General features: G+C 43.2%; 1 long non-coding RNA gene across 1 annotated transcript in view; it reads right to left on the reverse strand.

Moving 5' to 3' along the window:
* Window positions 1–14038, reverse strand: part of LOC128315083 (uncharacterized) — a 65310-nt gene extending 51272 nt beyond the window's left edge. Inside the window, exons 1-2 of the long non-coding RNA XR_008297483.1 lie at window positions 13951–14038; window positions 10911–11034 (exon numbers count right to left, since the gene is read on the reverse strand). This is a non-coding gene — a long non-coding RNA (uncharacterized LOC128315083). The remainder of the gene's footprint in view (window positions 1–10910; window positions 11035–13950) is intronic.
* Between the last annotated feature and the right edge of the window lie 2898 nt (window positions 14039–16936).

Genomic DNA, 16936 nt, shown 5'->3' on the forward strand with positions numbered 1-16936 from the left:
AGCTGTGGTTTGTGTGCTGGCTCATGGAAAAGGCTCTGGGGTACTTCACAGTGATGGGATTATTCACTGTACAACTTTCCTAGATTAAAGTCAGGGAGTCTGGATTATTGCAACAATCACCCCCATGTAGCTATTTTCAACCCAGCCGTAAGAAGACTCATCATTTGAAAACATAAGTCAGAATGTGTATCTCTTCTCCCCAAATCTCTCCAGTGAGACACCTGCACCCAGATCTTGGGTTTTTAATACCGTGCCCCAGTTAGAGGAACCAGGGTTGCTAAGAGCAGTGGGTAATTCTAGGGCTGGTATAGAGAAAATACAAGATGAGCCTGGAGTATCAAGAATTTTTTTTTTAATTTTAAATTATTTTGAGACAGAGAGAGAGCACAAGCAGGATGGGGGTGGTTGGCAGAGAGAGAATCCTAAGCAGCCTCATGCTGTCAGCATGGAGCCTGACTCAGGGCTTGATCTCACAAACCATGCGACTGTGACCTGAGCCGAAATCAAGAGTCAGGCACTTGCCTGGTTGAGTCACCACGTCACCCCTCCAAGGAATCTTGTAGTACCAAGAAAACACAACTGTATCTTGTAGTACCAAAACATAAGAATATGCGTAAAACAAAAAAGGAAATGGAAGCATGTCAAATGGACACAGGAACTAATCTGAAAGAGTTCTCAATGTCCAAAGCCAGAAAAGTTGGAGAAACAAGAGAATAATGACAGTATTGGATTATAATCCAAAGAACAAAATGATTATACACAAGTGTATCCTGATATCAGTAACTGAATAAATAGGGGAGAACGGTTAAATCTTCCATACAGAAGAATTCCAAATAGTAAACATAGTAGGGATGAAGGAAATAGAAAATGAGCATAAGAACACTACTTGTTAGAGTCAAGATCCACTGATAGATGCTAATATTAGCAGGTAAAGCTTTAAGGAGAAGCAGGATACATCCATAGCCTCAACGTATCTGCTGCGAAATACTCATTAATTACTGTGGCAGTTTTATCATATATTCACAAATTCTTTGATAACTCTTTACTACAGGAGCTGGAACTTAATTCCCTCGAGTGTGGGCTGAACGTAGGATTCACTTCCATTGAACAGCGTATGGAAAGGAGAAAAGAACTTCACAGTGGAGAATCCTGGCAGACACATCTTTAATCAAGTGATCAGAGTTAACGCCACCAGTACTTAACCATGGTGATATCGTGTGCCCCGTGATACATGAAAAGAAGAGCACTCACCTCTGTGGGAATCTTCTCCCAAACCTGTAATCGGTAACCTGTTTAGTTAATAGCTTTGTACCAACTTTAAATTACTTAGTTTTGATAAATGCCAGGGTAATAAAAGATGTTAATATGATCGGAAGCTGGGTAAAAAGTATACGGGGTCTTTCTGGATGATAATTGTAATTCTTCTGGAAATCGACAATTATTTAAAAATAAAATTTTTCTAAAAATACTGAAGATGAGGTGCCTGGGTGGCTCAGTCGGTTAAGCATCCAACTTTTGGTTTCGGCTAAGGTCACGATGTTGGTCATGGGATCGAGCTCTGTGTTGGGCTCTGCACTGAGCATGGAACCTGCCTGAGATTCTCTCTCTCTCCCCCCTCTCTGTCCTTTACCTGCTCACATGTGTGTTCTCTCTCTCTCTAAAATAATAAATAAATAAATAAATAAATAAATAAATACTGAAGAAAAAACCCCCACCTCTCCATTTTATGCTAAACCAAATCCAAAGTCATTTGCATTAGCCTGCAAAGTGTGATGTGATGCCCCCCATTCCCACACTCTGTCCATCTTCTTCTCTCATTCCCTCTGTACCTCAGACAGTTTCAGCTACCCTCTCCTTCTTCTGACCTGACACTCTCAGCCTGCCCTCACTTGATGCTAATTGTCCCCTTTGCAGGAAGGCTTTCCCCAAAGATACCTGCCTGGATACTTCCCTTATCTCTCAGAGATTTTTACTCATGAGAGTCAAATCATGAGACCTTTTGGATCAACCTGTATAAAAGAATACACCTGTCTAGCATACCCAATTCCTTCTCCTTTATTGCTTTTCTCTATTGTTTTTATCATCATCTATCATTAAGTATATTTTATTTGTTTTTTCCTTGTCTGTCCCCCTGTGGTAAGCAGAATAATGGCCCCAAAGATGTCTGCGTTCTAATCCCTGACACCTATGAATATGATAGGCTCCATGACAAAGGGGAATTAAGACGGCAGGTAGAAATAAAATGGCTAATCATCTGACCTTGAGATGGGGAGATTATCCTGGATTAGCTGAGTGGAAGAGGGAGGCAGAAAATAAATTGGAACAACTTGATATGACTCAGTCCCTGTTTGCTGGTTTTGGAGGTGAAAAGGAGCCATGAGCCAAGGACCACGGGCAGCTTCTGGAAGCCAGAAAAGATGAGGAAACTCTTTCCTATGGCCTCCAGAAGGCCTAGCTGACATCTTGAGTTTAGTCCAGTGAGACTCACATCAGAATTCTGCTTACAGAACTGTAAGATATGAAATTTGTGTTGTTTTAGGCTACGAAGCTTACTGTAATTTGTTACAGCAGCACAGAAAACTGACTCATCATATGAACAAAATCACTGACTCATCCCTAATGTCCAGGTGGGACCTTGGGTCTCAGGAGTGCTGTCATTTGGCCGGTGTGGAACTGATGTACAAGGCGAAGACTGGGTCATTCTCAGCCCTCTGGAGATTGGTCTGCAAGTCAGTGAGGCTCCGTGAGCACAGGGAATGTCTGAGGGTGTGAATGAGCGAGGATGGGTGATGTCTGGTGTGGAGTTTCTGCCATGTACTCAGAGACCTCATAGGGAAGGTGCCTACCTGTGGCATAAATGCCATCAGTAAGTCCTTGACCATTTCTTGTGTTCAAGATGCAGCATCTCTAGTGGACTCGGAAAACACTTACGGACCCCTCTGCCTGAGTACCACCTTTACTTTAGACAAGACAGAAATGTCTGCTTTAGACAAGACAGAAATGGTAGCCACAGCATCAGGGAACTTTATGTTCAGGGCTGACTGAGGCATTAAAGAAAGCTTACAAGCAAAAGTTGATTTATGAAGGCATAGCAAAAGCCTCTCCTGATTTTATCCAGAGTCCTTTTCAACTAGAGTCAGACCTCTGAGGGGTTGTAGATTGATGGGTGACTTTGCTTGTTTTTATTATGTAAAATAACAGAAGAGCCAGAAGCAATAAAACCAAAATACAAGAGAGCTTTATAAATAAACTAGAAATAACAGATACTTGAAGGATAATGTCCTCAAGCACTTTAGAAATGACGAAAGCGCTTAGAAATGTTTAAATGAATGACTCTGAATTCATCTGGGGATGGGGGTTTCATCATTAAATTTCTTTTCTGAGTCAGTCAGCAAAAGTTTTAACTAGAGATAAAACGCAAATTGAACACCAAGAGCATCCACCATAAATTGTTCATTGGTGTACTTCATTGAGCTATAAGCATGTTGTCTCAGTAGAAGATTTTGGTTTCCACATGACAAGAAAATGCGCCTCAGTGTGGCTTGAACAATAATGGGAATTTATGGGTTTATATAACCAAGACTCCCGAGGTAGGTCAGGCTTCGACAGAGTTGATCCAAAAGTTTACAACGTGGCCGGGACTGTGCATCCGTTCCCTGCAGTTATTTCCAAACATTTGTTGGTCTTTCCCTTGGACTGGCTTCTCTCACTTCTACTGGTTTCCAGAGCGGTCAGATGCCTTACTCACATTTGGTAGACGGAGACACCCCAGAACTCCTATTCAAATCCCATGGCTGGGAAATCCAAGGTTTATAACAGAGCAGAGGTCACAAAACAAGACCAATGGGTGAAATCCAGCCAGCTTTCTGATTTTGTAAATAACATTTTCCTGGAAGATAGCCATGCCCATTCAGTTACGTACGGCTGATGGCTGCTTTCACACTATAATAGCAGAGTTGACCGGTTGCCACACAGACCTTTCATCTTGTGGAACCTAAAATATTTATTGTCTGTCTATTGACAGAAGGTTGCTGACCCCCAGAGCAGAGTCATAGAAAAGAACTCCTTGAGGTCACACTTAGCCCAGAAACTGTTCTCTTCTCCTTAAGAACAGGTACTTGTTTCTTGCTATTATTCTCTTTTTCCCACCCAAGAACAGAAAGAAAAATTTTCTCCGGCAAGTACAGCAAGTCGTTTTCAAAAATCATGAGCTAGGCTTCCTGATGTCTTAGGATTTGCATGGGTCCTCGCAATAGCCAATAGTAACAGCAAGAAGCTATGGTCGGAGAAACAGAATTCTTGAAGATTAACACTGATTCACACCAACAGCATGCACTAGAGGTCAGATTCTGTCTTAACTCCCCACAAAATCTCATGAAGTGTATTCTGTAATTGTTGCCACGTTATACGTGAGGCACTGAGAGTTGAAGAAATGCCCCAGGTTTATACAGCCGGGGCAGTGATCACTGAAAGCCAGGCCATGGGACTCCAGAGTCCACACTGTCAGTCAGCACGTGGGGCTGCCTCTCTGAACTGCAATTCCAACTGAACAAATGCAGAAAGAGGCTAAGAACTATTCGCACTCTGGGATGTGGCTCAGCACTAAACATGTGACATGCGCAGAACAGGAGCAAAGGGCCTTCCCATGACCAGAAGAGGAACAGAGCACAGAGGAAGTGAGGAACAGAAAATAAACATTTCCCTTAGAGGCCCCTCGCTGAAGGTTCAAGCAAGATCCTGCCGAGGAGGCTTTGGAAGGGAACGTGTGAACCACATCAACATCAGCCAGAAAGAGTGCCATGGAACACGCACCCCAGAACTCACGCCATAGGAAAATGGGCCTCTGGTCATCTCGGTTGCGGAAATACCCACATACGTACACTAACCCACTCAGGGAGATCCCCAGTGCCAATGTTATGAAACTTTAAGAAAGTCTACACGAAAGACATCTGCTCATTTGACCCAGTATTTACTGATTGTATTTGACTGCTGTGTATTCTTTGCAGGTATCTCTGATGTCTGTAAATATCCCAAAGAACAAATTTTTGATCCATTTTGTTGTACAATTTAAATGTGTCATTTACATGCTTAGCAATACGATTGGTTCTATAGCCTGTAATGTGAAACTATTGCCTCTTAAGGTAACTTTCTTGGTTATTTTTTATGATGGTAGTAAAAGAGCCCTTCTAAGTCAATTAAAATATGAATCTGAAGTAAATGGATCTCTGGGGATCAGATGGACTGACAACTGAACTTGGTGAGCTTCCTTGCCAGAAGGTGCAGTCTAAAGCCCGCTCATGGGAGGGCCTGCATCATTCTTTTATTGCCACGGTGGCATCGTAAGTAGGATTGTAATGATATACTATAATATACCAAAGAGTTAAATTGTGCAGAACAACTAAGTAGAGAATCAGAGACAGAAAAAAACCCTGCAGATAGTACAAGTGATAAATTCAAAGAAATTTAAAGATGGAAGCTATTGACATGGCATGGATGAAGGCTGACAGGAGAGGGTGCATGGGAGGATAGGACACCTGATGTGGACCTTAAAGGGTCTAGTGGATGTGGGCAGTGGGGAGATGAAGGGAGTGGGGGTCTCACTCCAGCAGGAGCAGAGGTAGCCGGGATGTACCTAGGGCTGGGGCTGGAACATGGAGGGTGTCAGCTGTAGCTGGTGGGATCTGAGAGGTGAAGTAGCTGGTGTACGGAAGACCTTAAAAATCTTGCAGAGCCATGTGGCTTAAATTCAGCTGTTAACACTGTATATTTCTGAAGACGGCCCAAGTGTGTGTCATCTGACATTGATCTTTCAGGCTAAAGCATAAAAATGGATTGGCAGGGAGGAAGCTAAGGGAGGAAGTAGAATTTCCTTATTACAGAGAAGAGCCAATTAAGGATGATTGATTTGAGTTCCATCCTTCCAAGAGGGCTAACTTCCAAATTACCAAAGTCAGAGTCATTGATGTTATTCTTTGGAAATGTCCATAGACATGGATTCTATAAGCAACTATAATTGACTGACTGTTGAATCACTATTACAATTAAGAAGATGATTTGCTTGCTTTTTAAAAAAAAAATAACATGTGTGCCTATCAAAGGACTATAACCATGTATATTATTTGTTTATCAAAGTACATTTGGAAAATACAGAAAAATCCATGGAAAAAAATAAATCAAGCACAGTCAGAAATGGTTGTATATTTTGGGACTATTTCCTGGAAACAACGTGGGGGGGCCTGCGTGAGGTGATGTAGGTTCCAGCAGACATGGCAGGGCTCAGCCATCACTGAAAGGATGCACTGAGGGGAGAGGAGCAGGAGTGGACATGTGGGGGAGGTCATGTGGGTGCTCATCTGTCTTGCTCATAAGCACATGTGAGTTAGGGTCAAAGGCTCTTGCCAGGTTTGGGCCATTTCCATGACATTTCATTCTCAAGGGCAGGTCAACTGCCATCATCTCATGAATGTGACCCTTTCTCATGCCACCCAAATTGTGTCCATCAACCCCTGGTCTAAGGTCTAGCCCAAGTCAATAGCATGTATAAAAGAGCACTTCCGCTTTCCACAAGTCTTGAAACATAATGTCTATAGTGAAGGTGTCTGAAGGAGGGTTGCATCACATAACGCAAGACTGAAATGCCTGGAAACCTCTTTACCTGGTCCACTCTGTGAGGCCCCACCCTGCCCAGGAGTAGCTCCTTCAAAGCTCTCCCAACAGTCTACAAATCTCCGGGACATGCTGGCTTTCTCTCCAGTGCTCTAGATACTTAACGCTTGCTTCCTCCTCTCCCTGATGTTTCTGGAAATTTTCCTTTTCAGAGAACTTGTGTCTTTCTTTCTTTCTTTCTTTCTTTCTTTCTTTCTTTCTTTCTTTCTTTCTTTCTTTCTGCCTTTCTGTCTTTCTTTGTCTTTTTATCCTTCCTTCCTTCCTCCCTTCCCCTCCCTTCCCTTCCCTTCCCTTCCCTTCCCTTCCCTTCCCTTCCCTTCCCTCTTTGAATTTATGTGAATATGAAGTGTCTCTAAGCACTTTTTTTCACTTTACCTATTGCCCTTAGAGTTCAAAAGCTGAGCAGTTCAAAGATTCTTCCTTAGAAAGTTGAGGAGGTCATCAGGGAAATACAAATCAAAACCACACTGAGATACCACCTCACGCCAGTCAGAGTGGCTAAAATGAACATATCAGGAGACTATAGATGCTGGAGAGGATGTGGAGAAACGGGAACCCTCTTGCACTGTTGGTGGGAATGCAAACTGGTGCAGCCGCTCTGGAAAACAGTGTGGAGGTTCCTCAAAAAATTAAACATAGATCTACCCTATGACCCAGCAGTAGCACTGCTAGAAATTTACCCAAGGGATACAGGAGTGCTGATGCATAGGGGCACTTGTACCCCAATGTTTATAGCAGCACTCTCAACAATAGCCAAATTATGGAAAGAGCCTAAATGTCCATCAACTGACAAATGGATAAAGAAGATGTGGTTTATATATACAACGGAATACTACTTGGCAATAAGAAAGAATGAAATCTGGCCATTTGTAGCAATGTGGATGGAACTAGAGAGTGTGATGCTAAGTGAAATAAGCCATACAGAGAAAGACAGATACCATATGTTTTCGCTCCTATGTGGATCCTGAGAAACTCAACAGAAGACCAGCGGGGAGGAGAAGGGGGGAGAGAAAAGTTACAGAGAGGGAAGGAGGCAAAACATAAGAGACTCTTAAATACTGAGAATAAACTGAGGGTTGGTGGGGGGTGGGGGAGAGGGGAAAGTGCATGATGGACATTAAGGAGGGCACCTGTTGGGATGAGCACTGGATGTTGTATGGAAATGAATTTGACAATAAATTTCATATTAAAAAAAAGAAAAGAAAAGAAAAGAAAAGAAAGCTGAGGAGGGCAAAAGGTAGTGACTAACTATGTTTCCATAGTCTTGTACCTGTCACAGAAACAGGTGGAGGTGGTCCATATTATTAATAGGCTGGAACTCTTTAATCCAGATTATCTACAGATTAATTCCAGGCAAAGAAGATCTCTGGAAAGTAGAAAGCTGATTACTGCTAGTAAGTAAGCTGACTCTAAACTCTGCTCGATGCCTGAAAAAACCTCTGACTTCAAAATAGTTGGTTCCTTTGTTGATGTTTTCTGCCACTTAGAAGCACAGGCTTGGATACACTGATTTATAAGATGAAAAGACTCACACCAGGTCTGGGGCAACTTGCTTTTCATATGGTTGTAATTTTCTGTAAAACTTTTCAGAAACTCCTGGGTGTTATTTGAGGGCTGAAATGATTACTTCTCAGCCTTAATATTCCTTCAGTCTCTATTCTCATCACACCCAACGGAGGACCATATCAGGTGCACGGTCCAGGTCCCTGTATTAGTGTTATGACAGTTAAAGATGGCTGGGTATGGTCTCACTTTTGAAAAAGTCTGTAGTCTCTCTTGTATTGGAAGGGAATTTTTTTTTTAATTTATTCACTTTTGAGAGAGAGAGACAGAGCGTGAGCAGGGGAGGGGAAGAGAGAGAGAGAGAGGCAGATACAGAATCTGAAGCAGACTCCAGGCTCTGACCTGTTAGTACAGAACCCGACGCGGGGCTTGAACTCACAAACTGCGAGATCATGACTTAGCCCAAGTTGGTTGCTTAACCAACTGAGTGACCCAGGCACCCCTATGTTGGTAGGGAAATCTTTATCTCCTATTATTTCTTAGGTCTATGGATCTGCTCTCATTTATGCCTCTCCTTGTCCCTCTGTCTGTCCTGCAGTTGTATATACTCCTAGCTGCATGTACTGATGTCTTCTCTATTGTGGAGCTTTGCCCAGCCTCGTCTTCGTGGTTTCTTTGAGAATCTTTTGAGCACAGAATGCAACCCTCCCCTTCTACCATACAAGATGAAGTCTTGTATGACCCAAAGATGGGTCTGTGCTGTCCCAGTGGAGCCTCCAACCACAGAATAAAAGATGAGGTGCCGAATATGTTAGATCCCATTTGTTAAGGAGATGGCAGACGCTCTGTGAAATAGACCAAGAATTCAGACATTTTCTTTGCAGGCAGTTCAAAGTGCTGTCGTATTTCTCTTCTCCCTCCCTCACTCACCCCAAGTTTTGCTATGGAAAATGGGAGGGCTTTACCCCATAAGCCAAGCGAAGGGAGCTTCGAGGGAGCATACAAATAGTGGTCTTTGTGTCTTGCACAGCCCGTCCCCAGGCTTGACTCTCTGGCTAGGTCAGCCTGGATGTGGCAGAGGAACTGGAGGGTGTGCCTCCTGGAGAGGGAAGGAGCTGGAAGGGCAGAAGTGATGGTTTCCCTGGATCAGTTCTGGGCCTCACATGAGAGAGCCAGCCTGCCCACAAGGATAGTCCGGATGACTAAAAGGACCCTAAGGAGGTATAGACCTCTGAAGCCCAGAGGTCAACGGGGTGATAGGTGGCCAGGAAAAAGGCACCATGGCCAAAGGCTCCAGATAGATTTTCCTAGGAACCTGTTGACATACCCACCAGAAAGAAGCCAACCTCAGATATGCCCCCTGCCTAAAGGGCACTGACACCAATTTATATCTGTACCTTCTCTCTCTCCTCTACCCTTGGGCCTAGTCACGGAGCAATTAGAAACAGAAACGGCGGGGGAGAGATGGGAGGACAAGAGAGAAGAGGCCCAACATGTGCCCCTCTCCTTCCTCATGGCAGAATTCCAGGGTAGAACAGACCCGGATGGAGGGATAAGGAGAGGCTTTAACTCTGAATGAGTATGGAGTTTTGTTGTTATTCTACTATAACAGACTGACCTCTGTAATTTTCAGCTGGACTGGATTAATAATGTGTGAAGGTAACCAGAGAACTTTTATTATGTAAGCATTATTGGAAACCAGAGACATCCCTAAAATTTTATTTCAGGATCGGGAGACAGCAGGTGAGGGAGTTTAATCGGCAGAGAAAAATAAAAGGAAATTGGTTTCTAGATCAGTTAACAAGCTCGTTCCATGACCTGAACACACATTGAGATTGTGTGGCTTTGGGGTTCCAAGGAAAAGGTCGACTGCCAATGACCGGTGATGGTATTTGACTAACTTGCATTCTCTCTGAGACAGGGTCTGTAAATTGCTTAGCAGAGTGGTGCAGCAGAATCTCTATAAACAATAGTATTAGTATGCTAGTTATCTTTAATGGTTATTACAGGGCATCTGCTTTAAGACATCTCCAACTAGACTCTCAACCAGCAGCTGAAGAAGCAGAGAAATCAGGCCTCCAAAGAGATATCTCTGCAACCATCCATCCCCAGGGTAAGGAGGGGTGGGGACTCTACCAGCTGGGGCTTCCCTGGGAAAGTGGTTCAAGCGATGAGTTAGACTCCAGGGAGGTATCATACAGAAGGATTGGGCTATCTTGATTTGGAATCTCTAGTTCATAGTCAGTGGTGGCTCAAATTATTAACCTGTCTGAACTTCAGTTTTCTCATGCTTAAAAATCCCAAAATAATGAGTACCTACTCTAGGGGGATTAATACCTACTTAACTGGGTTGTTGTGGTACACTGTGGATATTCCATTTATTTGCTTCTTTCTCCTTCACTTAGCTGTGTGTCTCTTTTAATTCTTAATACCCAGCATTCTTGAACTTTCCTGCTCTGTGCCCTGTTTCCTCTACTTATTTGGGAAAGTAGTCTAGTAAACTAATCTCTAATGGTAGAAAGGAGTGGCAACTGCTTAGACTGGAGATTACCTTTTAACAGAAGTATGTGGAAGATGAAAAGTAGAGAAGAAATCTCAGATCCTGAACTTTCCCACTGGTGTCACCCTGATGGCACAGGGTTAGGCTTGGAAGGACCACATTAAGTACCCCCCACGAGGCTGGTGCTCCACAGATGGCAAAACCACCTTTTTCCCAATGTGGGAATTTAGCTCTTACTTACAGTTGATGACAGCTGCCTCTTCTGTAAGCCTCCAAGCCTGGCACTGAGCTGGGAGCCTTGCGTCAGGATCTTTCTGCATCTTTGCAACATCCAGAGGGGAGGTAGGGTTGCCTCAGAGAGGTACCTATTCAAACCTGAAACCAGACAGACTTCAAAGTAGTCCTTCAACCCTGTCACAACCCCATGAGAAGACGGTACTGGAGTGATTCAAGAAATACACGTGTGGGTGGGGAAAGCAAAAAGATGAAAGCTTTGCAAAGAGCAGAGGGGGCTGGGGAAAAAGATGAGAAGTCCCAAACTTAAAATGGTTGAGATTGTCCTTGAACTCATTATCTTCCTTCCTTGTGAGCTAATACCCATTTCTGTTGGATCAGCACACAAGCTACTTTCCACAAATCTGCCAGGTACTCGACCGGTGACAAGAGGTCAAAGCGTAATGCATGCGCACACCCTTTAATCTGGAGCTGGCATTTGGTGGTGTTTGAGGGGACTTAACTTTAATTAATTGACTCCTTAGGAATAGAGCTGACAGTTTTCCCCTCATGGATTTAAGAAAGTTGACATTTTTTCTCAAAGAACTCTACAGTGCTCTAAATCCCTGGGCCTGTGGAGAAGGCTATTATAAAATAGACATCTTCTCTTTTAGAGGGTCTCTCTCTTCACACAGCAAACACGGCGTTACTCATCTGTGTGGGAAAGTGTAGGTCCTAAAGGAAAATCAAAAGGATATTTGGTGATGAAGCAAGGGCAAAATGAAAATATCATAACTGAGGGGTGGCCCCGGATCATTCTGCCTCCTCGTCATCGGGAAGCTTTTAGGTGGCTTCTCCCTGTGTCCAAGGGAGAAGCACTGAAGTCAGACAGGGAAAGAGCTAATGAGCTCTTGGGGATGAGGAACCCGCAACAGAGGCCTCCAGAGCTGGCGTTGATGCAGCGTAGCTCCCTCAGTGGGCACAGCACCAGCTTTGATGTGGCTTTGCTGGGAACCACCAGTGGCTTTGTCATATGCTAGGGCCTGGCCAGGTGGGAGGCAGTGTGGCACGCTGGTGTTGCAGGCATTGATGTTGCTGACTGACGACAGGTTGCAGTTGGAACTAGGGCTTTGGATCAGCCACAACAAGAGAAAGTTTCGTGGTGAACAGCCAGAAAGAGCTGTGATTGTTGAGAGAAGCAAAACCTGAATATTCAAAGAAGTGTTTCACCAAACATGTGTAGGAACCCCTGAGAATTCCCACAGGTGTCATGCTACATTTTGAGGGGAGAGGTACTCGAGTTCCCACAGACCTAGTGGAGCTGAATCAGAGAACTGTGTAACAATGTTATTTTAAGACTCCTGCTACTTATTCCTGGTTGATGCGTTATGGGGAATCAAGTCTGTGTGTGTTGGGATAGTGAATCTATATTGTTGATGGCAGGCCATGAATCCTGGTAGGTCAGGAAGTCGGTGGGCTCTGGAGTAGGAGGATGGAGAGATCTAATGTGGTTGTTGACCTTCCCTTGGCTTTATGGAGCCTGGACTGTCATCAGCGCCTCCGATTCGGTAGATCCTGGCCTATCACCATGCGTGTAGTAAAGCAGAACTGGGCACTCATTTTCCAAGGAGTGTTTCCTAATTAAGCCATAGTAGTAAGTGCCGTTTGGGTGGAGGATGCAATCCTGGGAAGAACATGTATTGGAAGATTGGACACCTCTGCCCCAGCTGCTTTACCATCTTGAGTGACCTTGGGATAGTGACAGAGTTTGTGTGTGGGGTGGGGAACTGTGTCTCTATAAAGCTATAGGTCTGAGAGCAATCTCAGCAAAATGAGACACGAATGCTGCTCTTCCGTGAATGGGGAGAAACTCCTATCAGGTCAGCATTGGCAGATGTGCTATGATTTCTCCAGCAGACAAAGACTGCATTGGCACCGTGGCAATAAAATCACTACAGCTAAAGAGAGCCACCTACTTGACTGATTGCTGTAGATGAATGTTTGTATTCCCCCAAAATTCATATCTTGAAATCCTAACTGCCAATGTGATAATAGTTGGAGGTGGGGGCCTTTGAGTGGTGATTCATTCCCTTATAATAGAGACCTCTGAAAGTTCCCTTGATATATCCACCATGTAAGGACACAGCAAGAAGACAGCCTTCTATGAACCAGGAAGAGAGCCCTCACCAGACACCAAATCTACCAGGGCCTTGAGCTTGGAATTCTCAGCCTATGAGAAACAAGTGTACCTATGTATGTATGTGTGTAGGTATGTATGCATTTGAGAGAGAAAGAGAGAGAGGGAGAGAGAGAAAGCACATGCAAGCAGGGGCACAGGGAGAGAGAAAGAGAATCTCAGGCAGACCCCATGCTCAGCACAGACACCGATGCGGGGCTCAATCCCATGACCCTGGGCCAAAATCAAGAGTCAGACAGTCAACCAACTGAGTCACCCATCCACCTAAATAAGTGTTTGTGTTTTAAGCCATACAGTCTATGGTATTTTTTCTTACAACAGCCTGATCAGACTAAGACTCTGACCAAGGAGGGTGTACTATTTTCTCTCCTGGAAGAGTTGGTCATCAAAACTGGCCCAGTGGACTCATCAAATGCCTCTGAGTCTTGGGAAAGAAAGACCACAGGAATGGAAGAAATACTTTCCCCCACAGGTGGATTGGGGGGTTAGGGAAACTTAATTTGAATATTAAAAAGAATGGCACCTTATTTTGGTTCCCTAGTTAGTAATGTAGGACAGACAATTCCATATTACACGGTGCAGATTGTTGGGAAGCCAAAAAATTGGCGTTCCCATTCAATGGCCACTTGTTTTTAGTGGTGATATAATGGCTTCAAGAAAACTTTGAAAAACTAGAGAAATCAGTAGTCCCTGCTGGAAGCCAGGCTCATGTAAAGCTATGGAAGAGCCTGCAAACACAGGATAGACAAGTAAGAAAATAAGCCCGAAGCTTGTCTTCATGAATTAGTTATAAATGCCTGACGTGGAAACTAGAACCTGGTTTGAAAAATAAGAAAGTCCTGTGGTTTGAATCATTGAGCTGTCTCCACACCATCAGATTCTAGCAGTGATCTCTGAATTCCATCTTTCTCTTCACAGTCTTTGTGAAATGATGAATCATTTCTGGAAAAAAGACACCTGGATAAAATAAGAGATGAAACAACAAATAAAACATGAAATATTTGCTTTCAGGAAAAATGGAACAAATCTCATAAGCACCTTCAAATCTCATAAGCTTTTCTGTAAAAAGTCTTCTTTCTTAAACAGTCATAGCAGAATTCTATCTAAATTCTGCCGTGTATCCAAGACCACGACTTAGGAACGGGTGTGGTCTTGTTTCAAGTGTTTCATTGCTAATGGCTTCATTTTTAACATTCTACAGACACATCATAGAGTGAAAGCTTCCCAAACCAGAATAGGTTTTTGGCAAGCAAATTACATCATGCCCAGCAAGGATCAGCGTGAGTACAAGATGCCTTAAAGACTGGCAGGGAAACCATTTTAGAGTACAGGTAAGAGTCAGTTGATTAGAAATTTTGTTCATGTCATTGTGAGAATCAATGAATCTTTAATTATTATTGTGGTCTACTGAGAAAACCAGAGAATTACAGTACTTTAGAGCCTGACTCCACCTTCCTTCTCCATGGTAATTAACCCTTGACTAAGTCCAGTCTTGGTTCAGGTTATCTGGAGACTGTCTTTGAAATGGAGATTCATGTGTAGTAGTTTATTGAGGCAGACGTTCAGGCATGATACCTGTAAGGTAGTGAGGGAAGCAAGACTGAGCCAGGGAAGAAGTTGGATGGATACAGTTGCAACCAAAATCTTAACCTACCCACCAAGGAACTCTGGAGCTGTGATGACCCTTCTGTGTGGCCAGAATTAATGCAAGGAGGCCAGAGCTTCATATCCTGAGCCAACCAGTATTGGATGTAGGCTGTCCTTTGGCTGAGGACAATTCCTGGAAGAGGACACAGCTAAGAGCCCTCAGCAGACAATATTCCTCTCACCTTGGGGAATGAGTTCTTTGGTTCTAAATGGGATGCAGAGAAATGGAGGCAGAATCTCATCACTATGCTCTATAGATCTATTGCAAGGCCCCTTATTGAACAGGTCTCTTAGGAAAGGGAGAAGATAGTCTTCTTTCTGTTATCTAAAACTGTGTAACCTATTATCCCAAAACATAGTAGCTTAACACAACACAAATAATTTATTATTGCTCCTGGTTTCTATGGGTCAGGAATTCATAAATGGCTTGACTGGCAGAGGTGGGAGGGAGTAGGCTCTGCCTCAGGTTTCTTGCGTGAGTGTGGTCAGAGAGTGGGGGTTGGCCAGGCACCACTCTCTTTTCATGCAGAATCGGGGCCCCACCATGGGGGCTCTTTGGCCAAATTTGGCCTTCCTCACAGCATGGCTTCCCAGTACTTCTTACTGACATAGAGGCTTGGGGTTCCAGGAATGACTCTTCCAAGGGAGACTGGAAGACACTGCGTTGTATTTTCTGACCTAGCCCCTGAGGTCATGTGGCATAACGTCTTCCACCTTTGATTGGTGAGAGGCCCACCCAGTTTCAAGGGAAAGAGACATAGATTGCCACCTCTGGATAGGAAGCGATAAGATCTGTAAGATCAGGTAAGGAGGGGACATTTTTGTGAATAATATAAAAGGTATAAAGCTTATATTTTCTGACAGTAATAAATCCAATGCAAAAGGGTTTTATGATAGTGGTATAACTCAAATCCTTTTTTTTTTTTTTAACTATTCAATGTGTTAAGTTCAGCCTAGAATATTCTGCCAGTTGTAAGAAATTAGACATTGGCAGATATCAAATCGAGCATTATCATCTTCCATCAAGTACTGTGTATAAGAGTATAGGAGACATTGGCTAAACCAGGTTATTCCTGTGTCACAAAAGCCAGCTGAGTGAATTCTACATCAGTTTTTATCCATTATCACCCTGTATTTTTACTTATCACAATGCACAGACTCCAATCTTCATTTTTTGCGGTTACGTTAGGAATTCATGAGATCAGTACCCATGTTTTCAACACTTTGAACCTGTACTAGGACCACAGAAATACTTTGACTCCCCCTTGTCTTACTTGGTTGAAGAAACATGGTCACCACCATGGGAACTGGGACCTCATATTTAGATTCCAAAGTGACATAAACTTTGAAATCAGACAAATTATGTTAGCTCTGACCAGGACAGACTCTTGGATTCCGATCAATGGTAATAGGTTTGTCTTTCTGAAATTTCTTTGATATTTCCCAGGAGGAACACAGAAGTACCTCCGAGTGATGCACACAAAAACCAGTCATTGTGCCTCAGAAGGGCAGCTCCATGGGGATGGCATTCAGACACTTTCAACAGCTCTGTCATTGCCTCTGATCTCTTTCAGTGCTGTTCTGAGTGACCAGGATTACCAAAGGGGTGAAACAATTGAGGCAGGCACACAATCAGCATTTGTCTCCGGGGAACAAAAAGATTTGTTTTAGATTAGGAATCCACCACATCATGCTTTTCCAAAAACTTGTGAACTGTTTTACTATAACATCTATTGTTTTAGATAGGAAAGGCTTTTTAGCATACAATATGTTGCCGACAAGTGTACAATGTACAATTTAGATGATAATAAACAAGGCTCCAAATCCTTTTATGGTGCAGAGCATTTTTTTTAAGCAGCATTTGGCAGTATAATCGATGTTGTTTTCACAACTTAAAGTAAAAAGCATTTGATGCAAAACCGCTGTTGCAGAATGACATTGTATTTTAGGGCTTTTTCCAAAAATGAACATCGTTAAAAATAACTTTTAAAAGAAATGATTAAAACCCCAAAGATATAAACTTACCTTAGAGTAGTTAAATGATGGATATCTGTATATTTTAATCTACATCCCAGATTTGGAGATAATGAAGTAAAAAGCAAAGAATGTTCGTGGTTGGACAAATAATTACATATTTTATTTTCTAAAGAGAGGCTTTTTCAAGTCTTTATCTCTTTGAGGCTGGAGTGACTGGTTGGAAGATGGGCTTG

This window comes from Acinonyx jubatus, chromosome A1, assembly GCF_027475565.1.
Source record: "Acinonyx jubatus isolate Ajub_Pintada_27869175 chromosome A1, VMU_Ajub_asm_v1.0, whole genome shotgun sequence".
NCBI lineage: Eukaryota > Metazoa > Chordata > Mammalia > Carnivora > Felidae > Acinonyx > Acinonyx jubatus.